The sequence below is a fragment of the Cydia pomonella genome, chromosome 17, assembly GCF_033807575.1.
Source record: "Cydia pomonella isolate Wapato2018A chromosome 17, ilCydPomo1, whole genome shotgun sequence".
Taxonomy (NCBI): domain Eukaryota; kingdom Metazoa; phylum Arthropoda; class Insecta; order Lepidoptera; family Tortricidae; genus Cydia; species Cydia pomonella.
In genome coordinates, this window is record NC_084719.1 from 14,531,817 (window position 1) to 14,555,220 (window position 23,404).

Genomic DNA, 23,404 nt, shown 5'->3' on the forward strand with positions numbered 1-23,404 from the left:
ATCATAGAAATAGGATAGTATAGAACGACTGTCAAACTTCGAAAGTGTGACCAAAAATGAAATGCAAGTGTGTGTGTAAATTGTCTATGTGCGAACAAAAATAGTGATGTCATGTTACAACATATTAATAATCTATCGATGTTTAACTGCTTTATCGACTACTTTTTCAAATGTGTTTGAAAAAGTTGAAAATGATAAAGTTGAAGTTGTTTGAAAATGTGTTCGCAAAGAGTTGACTTACCAAAGAAAATTTGAATTTCGCGCCTTTTCCTGCTGACAAGTTGGGTTGGGTGTGGTTAAAATGTAAGTACTGTGTTGGAAAGTGAAGTTTAAATTTATCGCTAAACATGTGCACCTTCAAAAAAGGTATTATAACAATCGTTATTATTTTAAGTCGGTTATAAAGGTAATATCTTGTGAACAACTAATTCCATACCTACTAATATACCGACAAGTTATCGATACAGTCATATGAACATTTTGTCAAGCCCTAGCGTAAAGTAACAGTTTAGGTTTTTACACAAAATATTCTAAATTATTGACTAATATGATGAAATATTAACACACAATTGAAGAAAAACTTATGATGAACTGTATAAATTGGTTTTTTTACACTTTTTATGCTGTTAATTTGATAAAATATCGTTACGAAATTTCGCTACGAATATCATAATTACCTGTGAAATTAGTATTTTCCTGGGTTTTTTGGCCCTGAAACACTACAACCCGGCACACAACATGACACCATCGTCACTAAATTACTTAATATATATTTTTCTTTTTGATTCTCTTATATTTTTCACGTTAAAAAATACGGCCGCCTTCGCACTCAAAATTGGTTACGTTTTCTCATATGTAGTCTCCCTCTTTCGCACTTATGGCTTGTTCATATACGTCATGGCTTCCCTTTCGCACACTTCATCTGTCTGTCAAGCGAAGCGACTGACATGTCTCTGTCCCCTATAATGGGTCGACAACGCGCTACTGATAACTCTTGAGTTGTAAAGCGTTACAAAAATAAATTTTTATGGCATATTAAATATGAAAACACAAAATGCTTATTATATAATATATTATGTAACTTCTTTATAAAAGATAGATTGATAGTGGGCATTATTGTTATATCACGCAAAATAGGCGCCAGTCGTAGAGTTGCGGAAAATCGCCCGTATACAATACTCGTACAATAGTGGGTATTAGGTATGCAATTTTATGGCTACGAAAAAATGACTTCGTAGTCCAATACAAAATTCAACAAGCACCAAACCACGCGAGATCATAAATTAGGTTTTCCTTGCGCATGGAAACCTGCCAACTTTGAAACAAGATACCTACAATTTCAAAAACTAAGATACAGTACTGTATGGAGTATATCACGCGTTGTCCCGGCATTTTTGCCACGGCTCATGGGAGCCTGGGGTCCGCTTGGCAACTAATCCCGAGAATTGGCGTAGGCACTAGTTTTTACGAAAGCGATTCCAATACGACCTTCCAACCCAGAGGGTAAACTAGGCCTTATTGGGATAAGTCCGGATTCCTCACGATGTTTTCCTTCACCGAAAAGCGACTGGTAAATATCAAATGATACTTCGCACATAAGTTCCGAAAAACTCATTGGTACGAGCCGGGGTTTGAACCCGCGACCTCCGGATTGCAAGTCGCATGCTCTTACCGCTAGGCCACAAGCGGTTCAAGTAAAATAAGTTATTGTAAAAATGTAACAGTCAACTTCAAATGATCCGCGGTCTAGATTGTCAGTTTCCGAAAGAAGATACCTCACTGACATATAAAAATCCAAATTAAGCTAGCTAGCTGCGCAGTTTTATCAACTGCACAGGTAAAACAGAGCGTATGTGGCATTCAACTGTGCAGTTTCCTGTACAGCTTTACCTGTGCAGTTGAACTGTACAGGCAAAACTACACAGGCAGGGTATGCGTAGTGTGTATGGCCAGCTTAAGACAGTAAGAGCAAACATGACTTTTTGATATCACTTTATTACAGCAAGAGACGTTTTGTCTTGTCACTATCTATGGTAACGCGAGGAATGCCGAAGGACCAATGAAAAAGCGCAGTCCAAGAAATACAGAGGGACTGTGGCTGTGAGAAAACTAAAAATAAGAATAAAATTAAAAGGATGTTAATTATGAGGCCGACCGTAGCTGGATATGGATTCCGATTTGTTGACGCCGTATTTAATTTTTGGTTCGTGTTCTTCCCTATCCTTACTCCTTCACACTCACGTTTATCACTCTCATTAATTATAATTATTTCATCGTATTATTTTATTTATATTATAAGGAAAAAGGTATATTGATTTTTCACTTCATTGACGTTGTCCAACATTTGACATGTATTTAAATTTTTAGCTTCTTTATTTTTCGTTTAAGTAGGTCGGCAAAAAGGCGGGTGATATGAGAATAAAAATGAGGTTGAATAGAGTAGATAGTATGAAAGAAAAGCGAGCGAGATGGATGAATATGAATGATAATGTATGAAAAGGGACGCGAACAATCTAATAGTGCAATAAATACTTTTGTATATGTGCTGTCATTGGAATTCAGTTTTGTCGATAACTAAGTTTCTAATAATTACCTAAGTTTCTAATAATTCACTAAGTAATAAAAGTTTTCGAAGGCTTTCTTGGCATTTCTTTCAAAAGGTGTTTTGAAAAAATAAACAAAATTACGCCCGACGAACGCCGCGCCGGTAGCAACAATTTTATTATAAGCTACGCGTGTTTTATCCTCAAGAGGATAAACTAAAATAGGCCTAACCTATCGCTTCCTTATCCTCATAGTGTATATTCATTTTATGTTAGGGTTATGCAAATACGATCACGTCTCTTGGTTTTGTTCGCGATTTAAATGGGCCCCTATCCGTCGTTGTTGAAGCTCGTATATTCTCACTATGCTATGACACCAATAAATCATTTAGACATTCGAGAAATCCCATTCCTTTCCATGATCTATATATTAAATATGCATACATAATACTTTTCACAGTACAAATGGTGCTACTTTACGGCATTAGTGCGATAATTATTACATTGCGTAACTATGTCGAAATTTTAAAGGGCCATGTACTTTTAATAACAAAACTTCCGTGAGACACAAGACATATAACTATATATACATACATAAATATAACTACACGTGAATTTTAGCCGAGATTGTGGTTGGTCAGTGTCTCCGAGCTGGAAAACTACGAAAACTACGAACCACGTGGGGTACTACGTCGGTTGACAGTGTGGATGAACCATTAGCGAATGACGTAGTGAGAGTTGTGTGCAACCCATTCTCCTTCCTCGCGTTGTCCCGGCATTTTGCCACGGCTCATGGTAGCCTGGGGTCCGCTTGACAACTAATCCCCAGAATTGGCGTGGGCACTAGTTTTTACGAAAGCGACTGCCATCTGACCTTCCAACTATAAACTATAAACATAAACTATATATATAAACTAGGTCTTATTGGGATTAGTCCGGTTTCCTCACGATGTTTTCTTTCACCGAATAGCGACTGGTACCTAAATATCAAATGACACAATTAAACACTAACTATAAGGACCCGAGTAAGATGAATTGAAAATACCTACGACAAAATGGGATTCGACGGTTAGGAAATCGATGTTACTGCCCGGAATTTTGGCATTTGCCACAGAAATGCAGTCGGCAGTAGATAATGTCGCGCTACAATAGTGTGCGCTACAGTAATGCTGGTGCAGTCTGAATCTGAACGTCGCCTTTAGCCTGCCTAATATTACGACGTGTCTAAAAAGCCGTACCTATGTAAATTTCCACCTATCTAATGAAAGTTTATACTCGTAATATTCGATACTTTTACTAAACATTAAAAACAACAAAACAAATGGCAAGGACACAATCGCTTAAGCCCAGGGGGTTTATTCTAGGATCGATGTCAATGCGCGCCATATTGCGAGCCTTATCAGGACCGTTTTATCCCGACACATCCATCATACTCAATTTGACAAGCACACATGTTCCCCACTAACGTATGTCGAACGGGAAAATACAATTTACCATCTCATTGCCTTGCCGAGCGAATTTTAGAAATAATATCGAAACATATTCTAAAATATCGACGAATACGTAGGAACAGAAGCCAGCATGTTATGCGTTAGACGTTTAATTTGTGCAAATCAAACGAGATTTCGGTAAGATTTTTACATTGAGTTTTCCAATTTTAGATTGCAATCGTGTAGGATAGATAAAGCGACAAGAGGAATGAAGATTAAGTTCGTTGAGCATTAGAGGGAATTTGGACTTGAGACGTTTTACCAAGACTTTTGTAATTTTGTTCGAGTGTTTTCCGAAATCGAATCATGCGACACCGGGAATTGGAGTTTCTCCAATGATAGCCATCAACGTGATCCATTTTGTCGCCGTTTGATCTGACCTTAGAATGATATAGTTATACGAGCCTTATAAATGAGTTGTTCTGAATGCCTTTAAACCACTTAGAACGTCAACAAAGCAGAATTTCCCGCACGGTGAAATTCTTAAGCAAATCAACTACACGACCAACGAAATTCGGGGGGAAATGCGGCAAAAATATAAACAAAAAGTAATCACTTAAATAATAAAAGGGCTTTGAGCTTTTTCTGTTCCGCTTGAGCGCAATTTCCTTGCAAAGAGGTTGTCTCCGTAGTAATGTCAGATAAGACAGGAGGTCTCAAGAGTGGCGCCGTGCTAATTTGAATTAAATTTAGGGGATTACGAGCATCCTTCGTCCTGTAGATTACAGCATCCGTCGCTTTGCATAAACTTACTGGCGATTCTGTAATTCTTGGAGAGTTTTCACATGCGTATATAAACTTAAGTAACTATTTATGGCGCGTGAAACGAAATTATTTAAAATTTAAAATTCGTGTCGGAGTGTTTGTACTAAAATGGAGGATTCATCCACGAACAATGATTTATTTGAAATGTGGTGTCTTCATTTTAGATCTGATTTTTTTTATGTAAAATTCAAATAATAAACAGTCAGCCAACCTGTGAAATGAATAATAAAATACTGGTATCTTGTTTGCTGCCTTTCTGTGCTATAAATTGATTTAACCAAGTATTACGAATGCAAAAACTGTCCCTTTCAGCTAAAAGGAGGAATTACCTGCTAGTAGATTACCAACCACCACACCACTACCAAAAGAGTGTCGTTTTATTAAAATATATCGTTACGTTTTATGTTTCTTTCATCTTTCGCCTGTCACCGTCATCTGTCACAATTTGATTTCCGTTTATACCAAACATTTAAAACAGGTACTGTCTTTGTCTTCCTTGTTTTAACAACTTCCAGCCTGTTTTTGTAAATATCTGCAGAAGACATGAAAATTTCGATGTAAGCTTCCTGGCCAAACTGAAGCTGCTCAAATGACTTTTCGCCATGGGTACCTATAATCCTTTTCCTATTAAGTAATTTAACGTTTTACAAAACTCACTGAGTATTTCGAAAATAGGGTCAACATCCATTATGCTTTACGTTTCTTTCATCTTCCGCCTGACACCGTTGAATGTCACGATTTTTACCAAACTCGTAAAACCTGGTACCTTTAGTCTTTCTTGATATAGACCATTCGGTGCAAATTTTTTGAACTTACCTACAAAAAATAGGAGAATGAAAACTTTAAAATTTTAATTTTAAATCCTCCAAAATGTGACCAAACCAAAGCAAGCAAGACTTCCACCAGATAATTCAATACCTATTCGTTTAACCCCCAACCTTAAAAACCACAGAACTCAATTTCCCCGCAACTTAATCGGAACTCGGCTGAAATCTTTTCGGAACAGGTGGTTCGTGTATCACGCTAAATGGATAACGGCTTACAGGGTTGCTGAAAAATAAATCCCGGCATAGACGAACGAGGAAACCGGGAAATGTGGGATAAATATTTGAAGCGAGCATTGTAGGGAACCGCTAAATAATTTCGCGAGCCTCCGGGGTTAAAACACTTCGGTAGCAGTGGGGGTATTAATTACAGTGGTGGACATGCCAATGCATGATCATTGTGAGGTAAAATTGAAATAAAAAATAAAAAGTGAAAACATGTAATAAAATGAATGAGTTGTCTATAGCCTTTTTGATCAAGCCGGAGCTTTTGGTTTCTTTTACCCCTTTCAAATAGCACGTTACAAATTGGCGCCCTGGGTTATTTTTTTGAAATAATAGCTTGCTGCGGGAATGGTTGATATACCACGAAAATTGTGCACACTGTAACTCACCTTTTTGTCTAGTGTTAGTTCCTCTTTATACATTAAATTGTCTTTACATATCATCATTCGAAGTTTTGAAAGCCTTTTTGCTGGTTTTCTGTACATTTATATGTAATCTTTTAATAAAGAATGGGTAGATTATACCGTAATACATGTTGAGTTTAAAATTTTTGCTGATTTGACAGATGTCAAAACATGTGTGAATTTTAGTCAGTTTGGATACTATTTTTAAGCTATTTCATTTTGTTTTACTGAAACACTTATGTTCAATTAAAAAACATAAAAAAAGTTATATTTGTTAACATTTCATAAGATAGTAACATAATTTTACCACTGGAGGCGTCTAGGAGAGTAGCCTAGACACGAAAAATGTTTTTTAATGATTATTCTTTCCCGACGATTGAAACCTCGCATACTTGTCCTATAAATAAATAAATAAAAAACAAATTTAAACAAGAGGATTGACTACCTGCCGTAATCATCATCCGTGGTGGCTTCAAGGTCCTAGAGAGGCTAGTGCAGATATGTAATGCGTAGCCCACCGGAACACATGACCCGGCAAGTACCTACCCGAAATGTTTCCGGTGCCAAAAAGAGGAGGAGGAAGACACCTCCTCACATGGAGAAGTTACCATAAACAAGGACACGAATGATCTAAATGTCACATCTGAGACAACCCAGGACAAAGCGTCCTGGCGAAGAAACACTAGGAAAGCCGACCCCAAAATGATGGGGTAGGACTAGGCGGAGAGAGAAAATGATAGGTACAATTAAAATTTTCCATTTCGTTTTTTATTATTATTAATAATGTAGAAGTCCGAGTGCTCGTCACTATACCAGGGTCAAGTGCTACTTATCTTTGAACTTACCTACTTCATTCATAATAGAGCTGACAGCCGAGTGTCAACTTCAACTATTATTAGGCATTGGCATTTCTTGGCATTGAGCACTGGCACGTCTACGAATTCAAATTTAAAAAAATTGTGGAGTCACGTCGTTTTAATCCAATTTTGTAATGAAATTGGGTGACTAGCTGTTACCAATATCAGGGAGTACTTCCTTATTTAAATTTGCAACTTTAAATTTATATCTCCTATTTCGGTTATTATATTTAATAGCGAAATAGGACTAAAGGTAGCGAATGTTCGCCTCGCCTGCACTGTATGTACTTAGAAGCTCACTGGCTCCGGTGCCCGTGGTCAACCGCTGACTGCGGCATTTAACTAAGAGTAGCTTACTGAGTTACCATCGGGCACTACCACTGTTCTTGGCTATTGACATAGGGACCATTGCTGATAATTGAATTTAATACACCTGCTTTCTAACTAAGCACGCAAATTATCCATAAAATTTAAATCATTATTAGGTATTTCTACAATTAGCTGACAAGTATGTATTTTTTAGAAGATGGAAATTGAATATACTTCCCGTGAGATTTAAATATTTCTAATAGATAAACATTCCATCTATAAACTTCCAAACTGCAGAAACGTTCAAATTGCAAAAATAAATGTGGCTCGTGCTCCGCGAGAACGCTCCATACTTGTACAAACAGCGCCCTGTGATATCACAGCACAAACGGCTTCGCAGTGCGCCAAAAACTACAAAACAATCATGAAAAATAAGTTTTTTCATTAATTGGGTATTTACGTCATATAAACATGCGTTTAATAAGATAATGTATTTTATCCTTCACGTGTATGAAATCATGTATTTCCACTATTGCACCGTAGAGATGCTATCGGTATCATTTTAAGTTTGAACATCTTATTTATACGCTCTGTTAATACATTTCATAATATCTATGGCATTTATAAAAAAATAACTAACAAGTACGGTAAACTACTTACCATAGATAGATAAGTAGATAATATGTTAAATAATACGTTTTTAAACTCTACGTTTACAAAAATAATTCCAAAAATTGCAGATTTCACAATTTTTATTCATTTTGTGTTATAGAACGTGTTTATTAAATTAACATTGTAAAATATTTTTCATGCATGTAGCCCATTATTTATATACCTTCGCCAACTTGCATTCCTCAGAATAAATTATTTTTCATGAAGTCAAACATGCCGATTTTTAATTAATCTTTAATTTAGATTAACTTACCTAGTTACCATCGGGAACTACCACTGTTCGTGGTTATGGAAGTAGGAACTGTTGCTAGGTAATTCAGTAATTTTATAGAACCTACGTTAGATGTAAGAAACTGAGCAAACAAATTATCAATAATTAGTTGGAATTGGTAATAATCTTTAGGGAAAACCTTCGCCTTCGCCGAATTTTAAGAAACGACTCAGAATAGTCAGAATGAATTGTTTTCAGGCAGTCAACTGAGCAGATAATTTTGTATCAAATCGCATCTGATTGGCATACTATATAAAACAAATAAAATAAATTAATTATCTTCCAAACAGGTGTATTTTCAAACATTTCAAAAGATGATTAAAATATGGCGTGGGTAATTTAATACGTGACAAAGCAAAATTCGGAACATCAACAGGATAGGATCACTTCCATCGCTTTATACGACAAAAACCGAGCATTATATTCGAGTTTCAGGTTAGATCTTTTTAAACAAAAATAATCACAATATTTGGTTAGATCTTTTAAACAAATATATGAAGAAAGTAGGGAGTTAACAAATTTCCTTAATTTAAAAAATTCTAAATAGTTGGAAGTAAGTATCTTAATACCAATTCTGCGCGCGATTTCTATTTTATATATCGTACCAAAAAGATTTAATGGATCCCTTATGGTGTGACTCTGTCCGTCTGACAGTCTGTTTGTCACATCGCTAAATATCTCAGGAAATACTTAAGATATCAATATGAAATTTTGGTATAAATAGTTATAAACAAGGGTAACCCACCAGACGCATTGAAACATGCAAGTTTTTTTAACAAGTCGAAACACCTAATAAAAATCATTGAAATCCGGGGAAAATAATATCCTTAAGGCCAAGAATACGAAAGACGCGGCTTTTCTCCTAATATATTATGTGTAATTTAAGTAATTATAAAAGCCTGAATCCATCATCAGCCGTAGCCTCTTTTTTCTTAAGCAAGCCTTTTCCCTTGTGACCAAAGTTATCTAAGTCATCCAACTACGTAATAGAACCCTTCTTGTAGTTGTCTATCGATTTGTGCCATACAAACGCGAATTATTTGAGATAGGAGTTCCTTTTTCTGTGACAAATGGTCAAAAATTTGCCTGAAAAATAATCACCGGTTTTGACGCCGAAAAAAATTCCAATATAAGTACTAAAAACGCGTTTAAATTAAACAAGATAGCCCATAAAATGCTTCATTGAGTGTATCAAAGGCGCAACATGAAATTGAGTAACGTGCTTGAATTAATCCGTCCGAGTAGCCCATGAGTTGCTTGTGAGTTCATGTAGTGTTGTCCGGCAACAGGATGCACAAATTGCCCAACACCAACTCTAATTACATTCATCTAAGGTTAGGGCATCTATTCTGTGATTAATCATTGTAATCCATTTTCAAATGTTTTAGGCGTTACCAAATGAGACCTACGGCAGACCAGTGCTGGTTCATTTAGTGATGCACACTTAATGTTCTGTTTTTTTTTTTGCAACTGTTAATGCTCGTACATGTACGGATAACTGTTGTAGAAAAACATTAACGGTGGAAGTGAAGGAAGAAAGCATTTAATTGTTCATTACGTTATTCTAATACAGCATCATGATTAGGCTTGGATTAATCCCGAAGGGCCTGGCACAGTATTTTCCAACCTGTAAGTTGCGAGCCTCTGAAGTCGATTACGGAGGTCACAAAAGTAGTCACGGGAACCTCTTCTTTTCAAACAAAGGAATAAATCTATAGAGGAGCTCGATCAGAAATTATGCGAAATCGAACCCTATGTCTTTGAAATAAAGTTCAAAATCAGGTGGGAAATTTATTCCCTCTGTCTTGAAAAGGCCTAACAATGTGTTATGGTTTGTAACTGGTATTGATACGACTTTGACGACCGTCGTGGACTTTCACTTCATTTCGTGTGCACCAATCAGTGTAAGCGATATTTAAGGTCATATCAAAATAAGTTCAAACCCGTCACATGACTGAATGGACTCTAGGTTACAAACAACGGAATCTATTTTGCATTTGATATTGCTGATAATTATGCTGATATTCAATCTATAAATTTCTATGAAATAATTAAACAATTTAAATGACATTTCAGCGCCGTGAAAACCGAGTCCTAAAGTTGCTCAGCTGTAAAATCAAGTAAACGAACTCTAATAGCTGAATTCAAATGGCAATATCGGATGCTACCCGGTAGTTTACCAGAGGGACTTCAGTGTAATTGGCAGTCTTTGCTCTGGAGCATTGCAGATAACTTTGGTTTGAAGTCTTACATAATTTTAATTTTACTGTACATGATCATTCATGAGACGTGATCAGGACCAACCCTACACGCTCAGTATTATAGAATCATTTACCATCGTCTTCAAGTAAAACAATCTCATGATTGTTCTCTTTTTGGTAAGGACAGATTTAATTTTCAACTATCATGGTCTCCCTACAAAACCCAATGAATAAACCTCTTTAACTGTTAAGACAACACTTTGTTTATGAAGAAAGAAAATTGTCACACTTTTTTCTTTCAGTAATGCAGTCGACTGCAGCAGTATTCAGTGCGACATTCGTGCCGATTGTATGACTGCCGCAAGTGTCAAAATCGATGTTGATGTTGCGATGGTTGCAGCAGTGGCAGCATGGTTCCACTTTTATCGCTTGTAGGCCCGTCACTTTCGCACTTACATACTTGTTAGAAAGTGACAGGTATGCTGATAAATGATAAAGAGCGGACCATCTTAGCCTACTGAATCATATGATATGTCTATACATATACAAAGTACAAAGTGTACAAGTAAGTTAGTACAAAGTGGTGTTTTAAATTACTAGTACCATTACCTACTAATCATAACTGTGCTACGCGTCAGAAACCCACTTGCCTTGGTCTACCCATTGGTAAAACAAGCGTGATACGGCCCGATTCGAAGCATGACATACGACAACGATAAGTTCTGTAGGGCTAAGATGGTCGGCTCTTTATCATTTGTCACCATGTCTGTCACTTTCTAACAAGTATATAAGGGCGAAAGTCAGAGGCATAGTGACAAGTGATAAAAATGGAACCATGCTGCCACCGCTGGTTTAGATAAGTTCTCATTTAGATATCGTTTGTATGTGTCGTATAATTGACAGAAGCAGCTCGATTCGGGCAACCAAAGTCACTTTGACGTTAGAAATATCGTAAATAGATCTTATTGGGATCACAGCGTCAATTTTGACATTTCATTCAGTTATCGATCTTTTAAAGATCTTTCCAATATCCTAAACGTGTCTTAATCATTCTTCGAATCGGGCCGATAGTTTACACTGCGGCTTATGGATGTTTACTTCTTTTCTGAAGCCAAACTTCTTGTTGTTTCTTTATGTATTATATATATAGTTGTGTCCTTACGAGATCTGAAAGAGAAACAAGTGGTGAAGGCGGAGGTCTGCTCCTTGTTGGGGACCAAAGTGGACCTATGTTTTTATCAAGATTTCCCTTAATCGTTTGTCTAAGGAAGGCCTGAAGATTTTCTTTTTTTTCCAAGAAATTCTGCATATCTTAATGTTTTAACCATTTTTTGCTGCATTTCCTTAAAGCACAATGTTTGTTAAAACCATCTCATTTCCCCGTCGGATGCTCGAGCACCGTCCAAGGCGTAACACCACTAAACCTGCCGTCTTACCGCCGACTTAATTAATACTACACATTCCCGCCGCTTACAGAGCACGAGCGAAAGAAAATAATGATAATTAACGCTCTCTCTAAAATACGCAATCCACTGTTCTACGTGTATAACCTAAAATAGCACCTCCAGATAACAGATATACGGAATGATGCATGACACGATAGAAATATAAAAGTGGCATGTCAAGAATACCGCTAAACGTAGGGTAGCAAGATATTTAGCTCACTTGGGTCTTTGGTTGTTGCTACACGATGGTCGCCGGCAGAGATGACGGGACGACTCTGTAGTCAAAATGGTTTGGTAAACGATTACTCGAAACAGAGACGAGTGATAAATTGAAAGTTTTGCCCAGCTGTGGGACGCTATATGAAGGAGTAGAATCTAAAGTTGCAGTCCTGGAAGAGCACGCATGCTTAGCTCAGGATGCAATATCATTAATTACAGAACTGTGTAATGTTTTTTGATTGGTTACTTACGACTCTTACGAGACAGGCAAAGCCTAGTGTTGGAATCTTTATGATAATGTTGAATTGAATACATAGATCGCTGAATAAGTTTTGCAATAGACAAATAAAAACAAAGAGGTGGCCTATCAGATATACTTTTCAAAACTATATTTCCTTAGATAATGTTTGGCGGGAAAACATTTACTATCTTTTAAAATCTACTTATTAAAAATAAATTTAAACTTTGTATGAAATGATAATTATGTATAAAATATTCGTAAATAATTTAGTCCACGCTGACATTTTTAAAGTTTTAATCTATTTTTAATTAGTGAATTAAAAAATTAATTAAATGTTTTCTTGACAAACACTGTCAATGGGAATATAGTTTTAAAAAGTATAAGTGAACGGCCACGTCTTTTTTTCATATTTGTCTATTACAATACTAATCTAGTGACCTATGTATGTTGGGTAAATAAACAACCTTTAACTTTAAGGGCCGTAAAGTTTACGGCCCTAAAGATCAAATTACACTGGTTAACCGCGAACTAAAGAGCCCGCGTGCGTGTAACCGCTCGTATACACGGGCTGCTTGCTCATTGCTAAACTGACGGAGGGGAATTCCCTCATTGGAGCACCCAATGAGGTGAACAACGAGTTGAATGCTTAATTTAATTAGTTATCAGACTTAATATTAAACGCGCTGCGCTATTATTGTCTTGTAACTGAAAGATATTAATTAGTTACTTGTATGAACATTTAAAAGGTACCTAATTAAAATAATTAGAGAATGGTCCCGGTAATGGTTTTGTATGGCGAAAAGATTTCCCGTTTGCGTAGGAATTCCCGGTATCCTGGTTTCCGGACTGAATTGTAAAGTAAGTTAGGAACATATCAACATTATGAACCTTATAGTAATGTACAGTCAGCATCAATAGTAGCGTATGAAACAACACGACAGAAGTATCTGACATCCCGGATAACTTTTCCAAATATACGAGTAGATAAATCTCTAAAATTCACGTTCAAGAGTATATTTTGTACAGTCTTAATTGTTCTATATATATGAACCATCACTTTTGTTAAACTGTTACAGAATGGCAGATACTTTTGAGGCGTTGTTTGATGCGCAAATTTTGATACTGACTGTACAACTACCAATAAGTATTTTACTTAGTAGTTTAGGTAAGGAACTAAGTTAGGTTGTAAAGGCAATCCAATTTGTGGGACTACATTTGTTTTTGTAAAATAGACACATTTATTAATTACACTTTAATATTCAATGGTATCGTACTTAACGACTGTTGATTTGAAATAATAATAAAGTGTTATATTTTTAGTAAGCTTAATCAAACATTATTGAATAATCCTCGTCAAATACCTACATTGTCGTGTCTAAGAAAAAAACAAAAGAAAGCATGTATGCTATCGCACTAATATGGCTTAAGTTTTCAAGCTCTGCATTATTGAGCAGGTCAGGGTCGTATCTACCAAGCTATTTCCAACCTTAACTGCTATCTTTAAGGTTTAATCTCATAAATCAAGCAACTCGCTCTTTCTTAGGACCATTTTTATTCCGACAGTCTGTTTCCGCTCTTTCCATTTTTAATTCTTGTGCAATTTCATGCAACTTTTTTCGTGGAAAGGAAATTTCATAATCTCTTGGAAAAGTACCATTTTTTTACTTTCTTGCGTTCGAATACTTTGACAACTATTCACAACTATTTTCGATTTTGTAGATATTAAGAAGAGGAAGACAGAGACGCGCGTTTACACTTACCAAGACACTTACAAGATTAAAGTCAATTAACAATACCTACTCCTAATGTTAACACATGTTTAACATTAGTAACTAAAAACAGCAGCAGAAAGAAGTACGGAATGGCGAATACTCCATCGCCACAAGCCAGGCTCGTAAAATTATGATGCAGATTTCAGGGTTTCATTGTTAATAAGGAACATATAGTGTAACCATGTCCATCCGCACATACGTAGTAATATGTATTCAAGTTTACATGTTCTAGGGTGAGCACCCCGCATATAATTGACACAAAACAACATGTACGAGTAAGTAGGTAAATTATAAACGAAATAAATGTCATACTTATACAAAGGAAAAAATGACCAAGGGACCTGAATTGATTCGGTTAGGAGGTCGAACCATACTTTTCTAGCTTAGGGATGGCCAGAGGATGCCACGAGCCTTCGACAATTGTCATACTCTTGGAAATATCGATCTATAGCACCGAGCCCAGGTGGCCGAGCGGTTAGCAGGCATCTGTCGCGTAAACGGAGAACGCTGGTGCGATTCCAGCCCTAGCCACTGGAGGCCTTGTTGGTAATTTTTTTCTTTGTATGTGATATTTATTTCGTTCTTAGAGTATGTAACTAATTATGTTTGGGCTTGTAATTTTGCCCTTCGTAATGATTGAGATTAAATACCATCAATACTATTCATTATTGTTATTAGTAGCTCGATACATATATATATATATATAGGTATGTAAATAATTGTCATTGTCTCTTTGTGTATACAATCTACCTTATTCAAAGAACCATGACAGCACCTACTTAAACATTTTTCTTCCGTTAATTTTAGGAAATTTGTATTGCATAGCACTCGTGTACCAATTACGGATCTACGGATGTCTGTTTTATTGAAATCTGCTCTATAATTTAGGCGCTAGAAGAAAAAATATGATATATTATTCTGCGTCTTCTCAAGGCGGCTCTACTGATTTGTCTAATAAAACAAGTGTAAACAGGTTGTGAAGGGCAAGAGGATTCTTTTTTTTTTTTAATATTATAGGACATTATTACACAAATTGACTAAGTCCCACAGTAAGCTCAATAAGGCTTGTGTTGAGGGTACTTAGACAACGATATATATAATATATAAATATTTATAAATACTTAAATACATAGAAAACACCCATGACTCAGGAACAAATATCCATGCTCATCACACGAATAAATGCCCTTACCAGGATTTGAACCCGGGACCATCAGCTTCGTAGGCAGGGTCACTACCCACTAGGCCAAACCGGTCGTCATCGGTAGATTCCTCTACGTACGTATCGATATCATTTTTAAAAATCCGGCCAGTATACTAAGCTACATGATGTACTGAATCATCAGTACTTAAACCCATAACCCTACTTTCTGGAGAAGTCGCAGTCAAGTAAAATATTGATATTGGGGTAGATCATGTACAAATGTATACACAAAAGTGGAATTATTATTCCTCCGAGTTTCCTATTAAAAGAATGTCTCTTGGAAGTGTATAAGCGCTAAACCTAGATTCAGTAAGTATTTTCTATAACAAGATGTATTTTCTATAACAAGATGTAAAAGAAAAAGTCTAGAGACTTTTTTGTGTAGAATTTAATAAACTTGAATGTTGTCTTACAGAATATTTTTGTAGATAACGTAGATTTTGAGTAAAACGCGAATTCCTCCAGGATGGTACACATTTCCAAGATGGCTGCAGTATCTCGAGGTCCCCAAATGTCAAATGGTATGGACGTGAATAAGGGGCCTTTTATGTCATCATACCAAATTTCAGGACTGTCCAAGAGATTTCGAGGTATGTTCTATTCCGATTGTGCTATAGGAAGAAAATAATAATCACACTTAGAACTTAACTATTCTATGGAAGACAAACGTTTTGCGCGTTCTATCTCGACGCCACCTCTATTTATTGAACGGTTTGCATACTAATGTCTAATACATGCCATGAAACTGTCAGACTGTCAAAGCTTGCGCGATTTAACTCGACACTAGCGCCATCTAGCGAGGAATTGGGTAAACTTTCCGTATTGGAAGTGGTGTTATGTTACTCGTACAGTACTTACTTTTGTTGTAATTCTACAAATAACTTGTATAACAGAAAAGGAACCCACACCACGCCAATAAATACTTAAGCATATTCGTTCTGTTTCCATAGGTACATATTTAAGGTTCTCTATTTCATAATTCGACCATAGTAACACGTGATTTTGACAATACATTGCTTTTGAACCTAGCAAGCAATTCAGATATATATAAGTAGTTTACTTATTTCGCAAGTACATAGGTTTAAAAACAGTTCTTAAAATTACACCGGTGAACCCTTAAGCCTTAGGTTATTCATCAAACAATTTCCTCGTAATTTACTTGGCTTAAGGTGAAATGTCAGAACTAATTAATAACCGGAGTGCACCGGACTTATATGACGGTCATGGTTATTGCCCCATCCCGGCACTACAGAACAAAAGGACCCACATCGCGGGCTTGAAGATAAACGGTCTGGCACAATTGAGATATTACACAGCACCTTGACTTGTAGGTACATCTAGAGAATCGGCAACGTGTTTAAAGTAATCTTAAGTTTAGTTACTTATCCCGTATTTTGCTTTTCGTTAATGGACTAAATGGTGACAACTGCATTGGTTTATGAATTATGTATAGATACTAGCTATTAAGAAACATGTACCGTTTGAGCCCAAATGTTTGACGACCGGTTTGGCCTAGTGGGTAGTGGACCTTGCCTACGAAGCTGATGGTCCCGGGTTCAAATCCTGGTAAGGGCATTTATTCGTGAGATGAGCATGGATATTTGTTCCTGAGTCATGGGTGTTTATATATTACGAGTATATATATATCGTTGTCTAAGTACCCTCAACACAAGCCATATTGTGGGACTTAGTCAATTTGTGTAATAATGTCCTATAATATTTATTTATTTATTTATAAACATTAAAACGTCTTGTCGGTCGGTCTTGGGAGTAACTGAGACGTGTCGAAGTCTTCTTTGTCTGGGCGGACGTAGGAAGAATGCCACTATGTACCTAGTGCTCTGAGCTAGCATGGCGAGCGGAGGTGTTCGAGCCAGGGTGGCGAGCGGAGAAGCTTGAGTCATATGTGGCGAGAGAGAGAGGAAGGGAGAGCGGAGATGCTCAGAGCCGACAAGGTGACCATAAGTAGAGGGCGACGACTAGTAAGGGGAGCGTAGAAAACAATACTGTAGTGGACTCGCTAGGGTCAAGGCTGCATCAGGATGTTCTTTATATCTGCTCGTTATAATTCTTGCTTCTGATTATGTTCTGCGGCCCAATAATCTGGAAACCGGAATATAATGGAGGTTCTCGTTGCTTTCCCATTATGTTTCTTGCACGTTTGCTACCATTAAACAATGTCACCAGCACGACGTTGTTTTATGGTAGCAAAAGCAAATTGTGGCGAGATCATTTTGTCAGTCTTTCTTGACCTGTAGTTGACTGTCGCAGTCACTTATTCCCGAATGTACTTTGCTGGAGCTGCAGCTCTTCGTGTAGACCTGTAGACATCAAAGTAGGTGCGTGTTCTTTTGGCGAGTTATCACTATAACGAAAGTGGCAACCGTACACGTTGGTCCCCGTATGGTTATGAGGTGAGTGTTATGAGGTCCGGTCCCTCTAGATCTGAGTCTGGCCTGGGGACTCAGGATCACTTTAAGAGACAGCGGCTGATGAGTAAAGCAACCGTTGACGGGTAAATTTAGACTAATTTATTTCATATGAATGAATGCTTGTATACCTACAGTGTGGTCACATTCTTAATCTACACCGATACAAACACTATCTTAACCAGATCAGCGTGTGCGATAACCTCTTCCAAGTTATTGTTACGTGCTGATAAAATTTTGCTGACCGGCATAATACAAAACAGGATAGTAGGGTAGTATATTGGCCAATAGAACTGTAACTTTATATAGTGGAATAAAAATCAAACATTTTCATTCTGTTGCCACCTATGTTTAAAATACTGGATTCCATCTTTTGACTATAGTAACACGTGATTTTGACAAGACGTTGCTTTGAGGCCGGAATAAAGGATATAGAGATATATATGAGAGATCTCAACATTACTCAGCCTTTTACGCGTCAAATTGGGCATGACGGATACCCGGGCTTTGGGCGGTCTAGGCTCAGGTACTGGCTCAAATATATCTGTTTCCAATTCGGGATATTTATTTCCACGAGTAACTGAGATAATGTGAAATAGAAAAATAATTTTTACTAACTTGATTGTGCAAAAAAGTTTAACTAAAAAAACATATCAGTGATAAGTATACGTAAAGATTTTCCTAACACAAACGTCATGTTGTTAGTGCTCGACATAATAAATTATCCATATTCCCGCTTATTTATTTATTTATTCGTATGGCATCCGGTATACTCCCATTACATCAGTGGAAGTTGAAAAATCTTTTAGTCAATAAAAGTGATTTTTTTCAAAGACTCAAAGCAGTTTGACGTCCGAAAATATGTAAAAAAAATTGATAGATTACTTCGAGAATCATGTAAAAAACCTGTATGGTGGTTTTATTGTGCGATGACCATTTGGAGGATTTGGAGGGCAATATCGGTATATTTGTGTCATGGATTTTCTTTTAAATATAAAGTATATAGGTAAATAATTAATAAATTAATAGTTTCGGAATTCTTGTTCATTTATTTCCAAACACGCCACATTTGTTTAACCCTTTACGGCCGGGAAAAATATTTTGACATAACTCATAAAAAATGCTTGTGAATCATTTTCATTTCTTATAAAATACACGTAAAAATCTTATAAAAAATCCTATTGTCCTTTATTATTAAAAAAATCGCATGCACAAAAGTGACGTTCAGTACCCCTAGTGTAACTTTGATCGACATCATAACGTGACGAACGCGTTTGCGTTAAGTCTCATTTTGTATAGGATTTTGAGGTTCCAAAACGTCCCGCTTGGCGCGCTCTTTCGAAATCCAATACAAAATGAGACTAAACGCAAACGCGTACGTCACGTTTGGAAATGGAATTTATTTACACTAGGGGTACAGGAACTATCGGTAAATGCACGAACGTGCAAATTCATTTAGATTTGTAAAATAATATGAATAAAACGCAACATTAGTCTTCAATTTTGCATAATTATTAATATTTTCTTCAATAATCAACATCTAAACGATTATAGAATTATAAAAAACAGTAATCAACAATTATAAAGTAATATTAGTTCAACTACATCTTAAGGAAATGCTTGAAAAAGTTATTTGGACGTGTAATGAAATTGTTGAAATTTTATACTCAGTTGGTAGATTTCATTGTTTTCGGCTTTGATTTTAAATTCATATCAATTTAACTGTTATTAGTAATTATTTCCTAATTATTCATGATTGTCTTTAATTATAGGTAGTAGGTATATTCAATAAAGGCAGTAATAATTATGCATCGGGTTACTCGCAACACTACAATGATGCAGGCCAGTAATTGCGGCTGGGGTCTTTGATCTCCGTAGGGGTTTAATTACATACCCTTACTGAGTTCGCATTTCATTTTGTTTATTGTCCATGTTCCTACAGCATTATTGTTTTTATGGTAGACATTATGAATTCATGAATTGTTGGTAGTTGATTGCAGACATATAAAACTATTAAAACTGCCTTCTATTTAATAAATAAATTCTTATAGTTTCAATAGGTATTTTAACTTTGTACTCGTAGAGTAGGTTTATGGAATGTAGCCTTTTCATAATTAATTGTCGAGAATAGTTAATCAATTACTTCAACACAAAAGTTAAGAATTACGTAACTTCTTAAGCACTTACATAGTTTACTAACAATAAGTTTGTATAAACATTAAACAATTACCATTGTTTAATAGAACTTTAAGTGGATATAGTGATACTTTAAAGTTTCGTAACTACTTGAAAAGGTAACTTTAAGTTTGCTGTTGTTCAAATTGGCTGAAAGGCAGGTGAAACAAAGGCATTTATGGAGTTAATATGATTAAGAAGTGCCAAGGAGTTCTATTTTGTTACCGTGAATGTAAAGTCCTGGAGCACTCTGCAATAGTTTCAATCTAAAACATGTTCGCATAAAATCGGAGAAAGCATTGGAGGCTTTATTTATTTTTTGTACTTCTGAAACACTGTTAGTAGCTTTTGATGGAATTAAAATAAAATAATCAACATACTTATGTTTTAAGAGAATACAAACGAATCCAGTTACAAACACCTGCGGGGCATACTTAGGTCCTATAATTATGTGGCGTCAGGAAAACTAAGTATTTGTTAAATTTTCTAGGGTTTTATTTAGTTCTTTTGTTTTATCCATGTATTTAATAAAAACTCGTGCGCCTAGAGGATGTTGATGTCAACTTAAACTAGTCTTTCTCCGAGACCACGGGGACAATGCCTAAATGTCCGAGGTAATCTATATGCGATTAAGTCCCGCTTTCGTAAATAATGATGCGTGTATAAAAATCGTTAAAATGTAAATCAGTAACCTGTTTTTTTAATGAGCTGGAGTGACATCAAAAATAACACACCGGCTGCGTGTGCGTAGACGTGCACATGCACGTGCGCTAAAATGTTGGAGCCGTACGCATGCACAGTCGCACACGTCACGCAAGCGGTATGCCGTTTCTCATAAGGATCCGGTGTGCACAGAGCTAAAGAGCGCTGCTGGAGACGTGAGTTCGTAAACGCCCTCTGTACTACTGGGGTACCATAACAACAACAACAACATAATAATTAGTAAACAACGTTATTATCCGGCGACAAGCAACCGCGAAACGACAGCCTGAAAGTACGGAAGCACGGATACTTCGATAATTGGGTATCCGATTACGAGTCTAAAGAAGAAAATATTTCGGGATTTTCTTTATTTACAACACAATGTGAAACGGTCTTTGTATTTTATTCCATTTAAGCTGAAATTCTCAACGTCCCTTTTAAGTTATTTTAGGCCATTAATGTTTATGCTATTCGTATTTTGTTGGTCGGAAAAAATGTCTTTGAGAGTTTATTTTGGTTAGGGTATAGTGATTAGGTTAGGAATTTTCATCGACATTTTAATATTGCGGGAAAAATAGATCTAACCAATATTTCTTTTTTCTCTCTTTACTAAGAAACTTGTTGTAAGTTGCCCAATTTGTAAATATAACACAAATACAACTAAATATAGCTGTGTGCGATCACGCAGCTTCCTTTAATTTGATTTACCTACCTAATTTTATATATTTAAGGACCAAGAACGGATGATAAGCACGTCTAGGCTGCGCTGAGGAATTTACAAGTATATAGGCTAATCATAGGCTAGGCATAGGGTAGCGGCTAATGTCCCATGCGTTCTGGAGCCACCGAGTTGGTCACGCACAGATGGCAAGAGACCGAACGGATTAACGTTGGTTCGTAGGCGTCGTCTCTTGTGGGATCCAACATGTGTAAGTACATATGCTGCATCTCATTTGAGACACACTCTGAAGTTGGCGGGATCGGCGGCAGAAACGGCTGCAAGGCTCAAACACGCCAAGTACTCCACCTCAGAAAGTGGCGTACGATTTCGTAGCGGTCGCCGTGGAGACTGTTGGACCCTGGGGTAATGAGGCTCTGGAGTTTTTTAGGGAGTTGGGCAGGCGTTTACGGGAGAAGGGTAATGATCCCCGCTCTGGGTCCTGGCTGGTCCAACAGGTTTCCATCGCCATGCAGCGGGAGAATTCTGCCGGCATAATGGGAACTTTTGGGTCGGGCTTGTTGCAGAGTGGGGATGGGCGTTAGATTATAGGTGTGTTTGACGAAGTTTGTTGCGGTATTTGATTATCAACAAATTTGCATCGACTAGTACCTACATAGGTATTTACACAAAAATATTTACCTGGTTCCAGAAACTAACTACAAAGCGTATCGTGCGCAGCCAGCAGGGCCGGATTTAGGGGAGAGCAACCGGGGCCACAGCCCCGAGGCCTCCACAAAAGAGGGGCCCCCACAATAGAGACTTCGGAAAATTTACCTTTTTTTTGGAAAATAATTTGGGACCAGGGAGCCTTCTTTATTGCCCGAGGCCTCCAGACCTCTAAATCCGGCATTGGCAGCCAGTACGCAGCTAAAATGGATTTGACTATGTTGATGTAGGTACCATAAAGTAGTTCAAACTTCTATTAAGAGTACGCAGCAAGCTCGGTTCTTCATATACACGAAGTTTAATCTCTTCTTCCTCGCGTTGTCCCGGCATTTCCACGGCTCATGGGAACCTGGGGTCCGCTTGACAACTAATCCCAAGATTTGGCGTAGGCACTAGTTTTTACGAAAGCGACTGTCATCAGACCTTCCAACCCAGAGGATAAACTAGGCCTTGTTGGGATTAGTCCGGTTTCCTCACGATGTTTTCCTTCACCGAAAAGCAACTGGTAAATATTAAATGATATTTCGTACATAAGTTTCGAAAAACTCATTGGTACGAGCCGGGGTTTGAACCCGCGACCTCCGGATTGCAAGTCGCACGCTCTTACCGCTAGGCCACCAGCGCTTTTTTTTACACACACATTTTATACACGAAGTTTAATATGAGAACGAAACTCCATTTGTATGGGAAGGTGAAATTCGTGGTGGGATGGTGTATTGTGGTTGATTGGGGTCAACGATGTAGGTACAACAGCCGATATTAACGCAACAATGACTCAAAATCAATGCAAACGGGTTTTTCCGTATAACTTTAACTTAACCCACGTGGTTTGTTCTTGAATCTCGCCAAAAAGTTTGCATTTAAAAGTCGTGATCACGAATGAGAATGCAGATAATAAAACCAAAATAAACGCTTTATGCTAAGTGAAGAGTTTATGACACACTACACCCGCTTCCAACTTTTCTTGGCCATAATTGACGCAGTTTTATTCTAAAGTAAAAAGCTTTATGACAAGAGCCGCTGTTATTCTGTTCATTTATTTACGTAAAGCGAGTTAATTTTTCAAATAAACCAATATAAGGACATCAACCATGCATTAACGGCCTGATTCGAATTTTAAGATACGTCAAATATTAGATCTAAATACGATAATGAATGCCGTTTCTTCAAACATAAATGTCAGTTTTGACACTGACATATTATCTGATCCTTATCGTATCTAGACCTAATATTTGACGTATTTTAAAGTTCGAATCGGGCCGTAGGTTT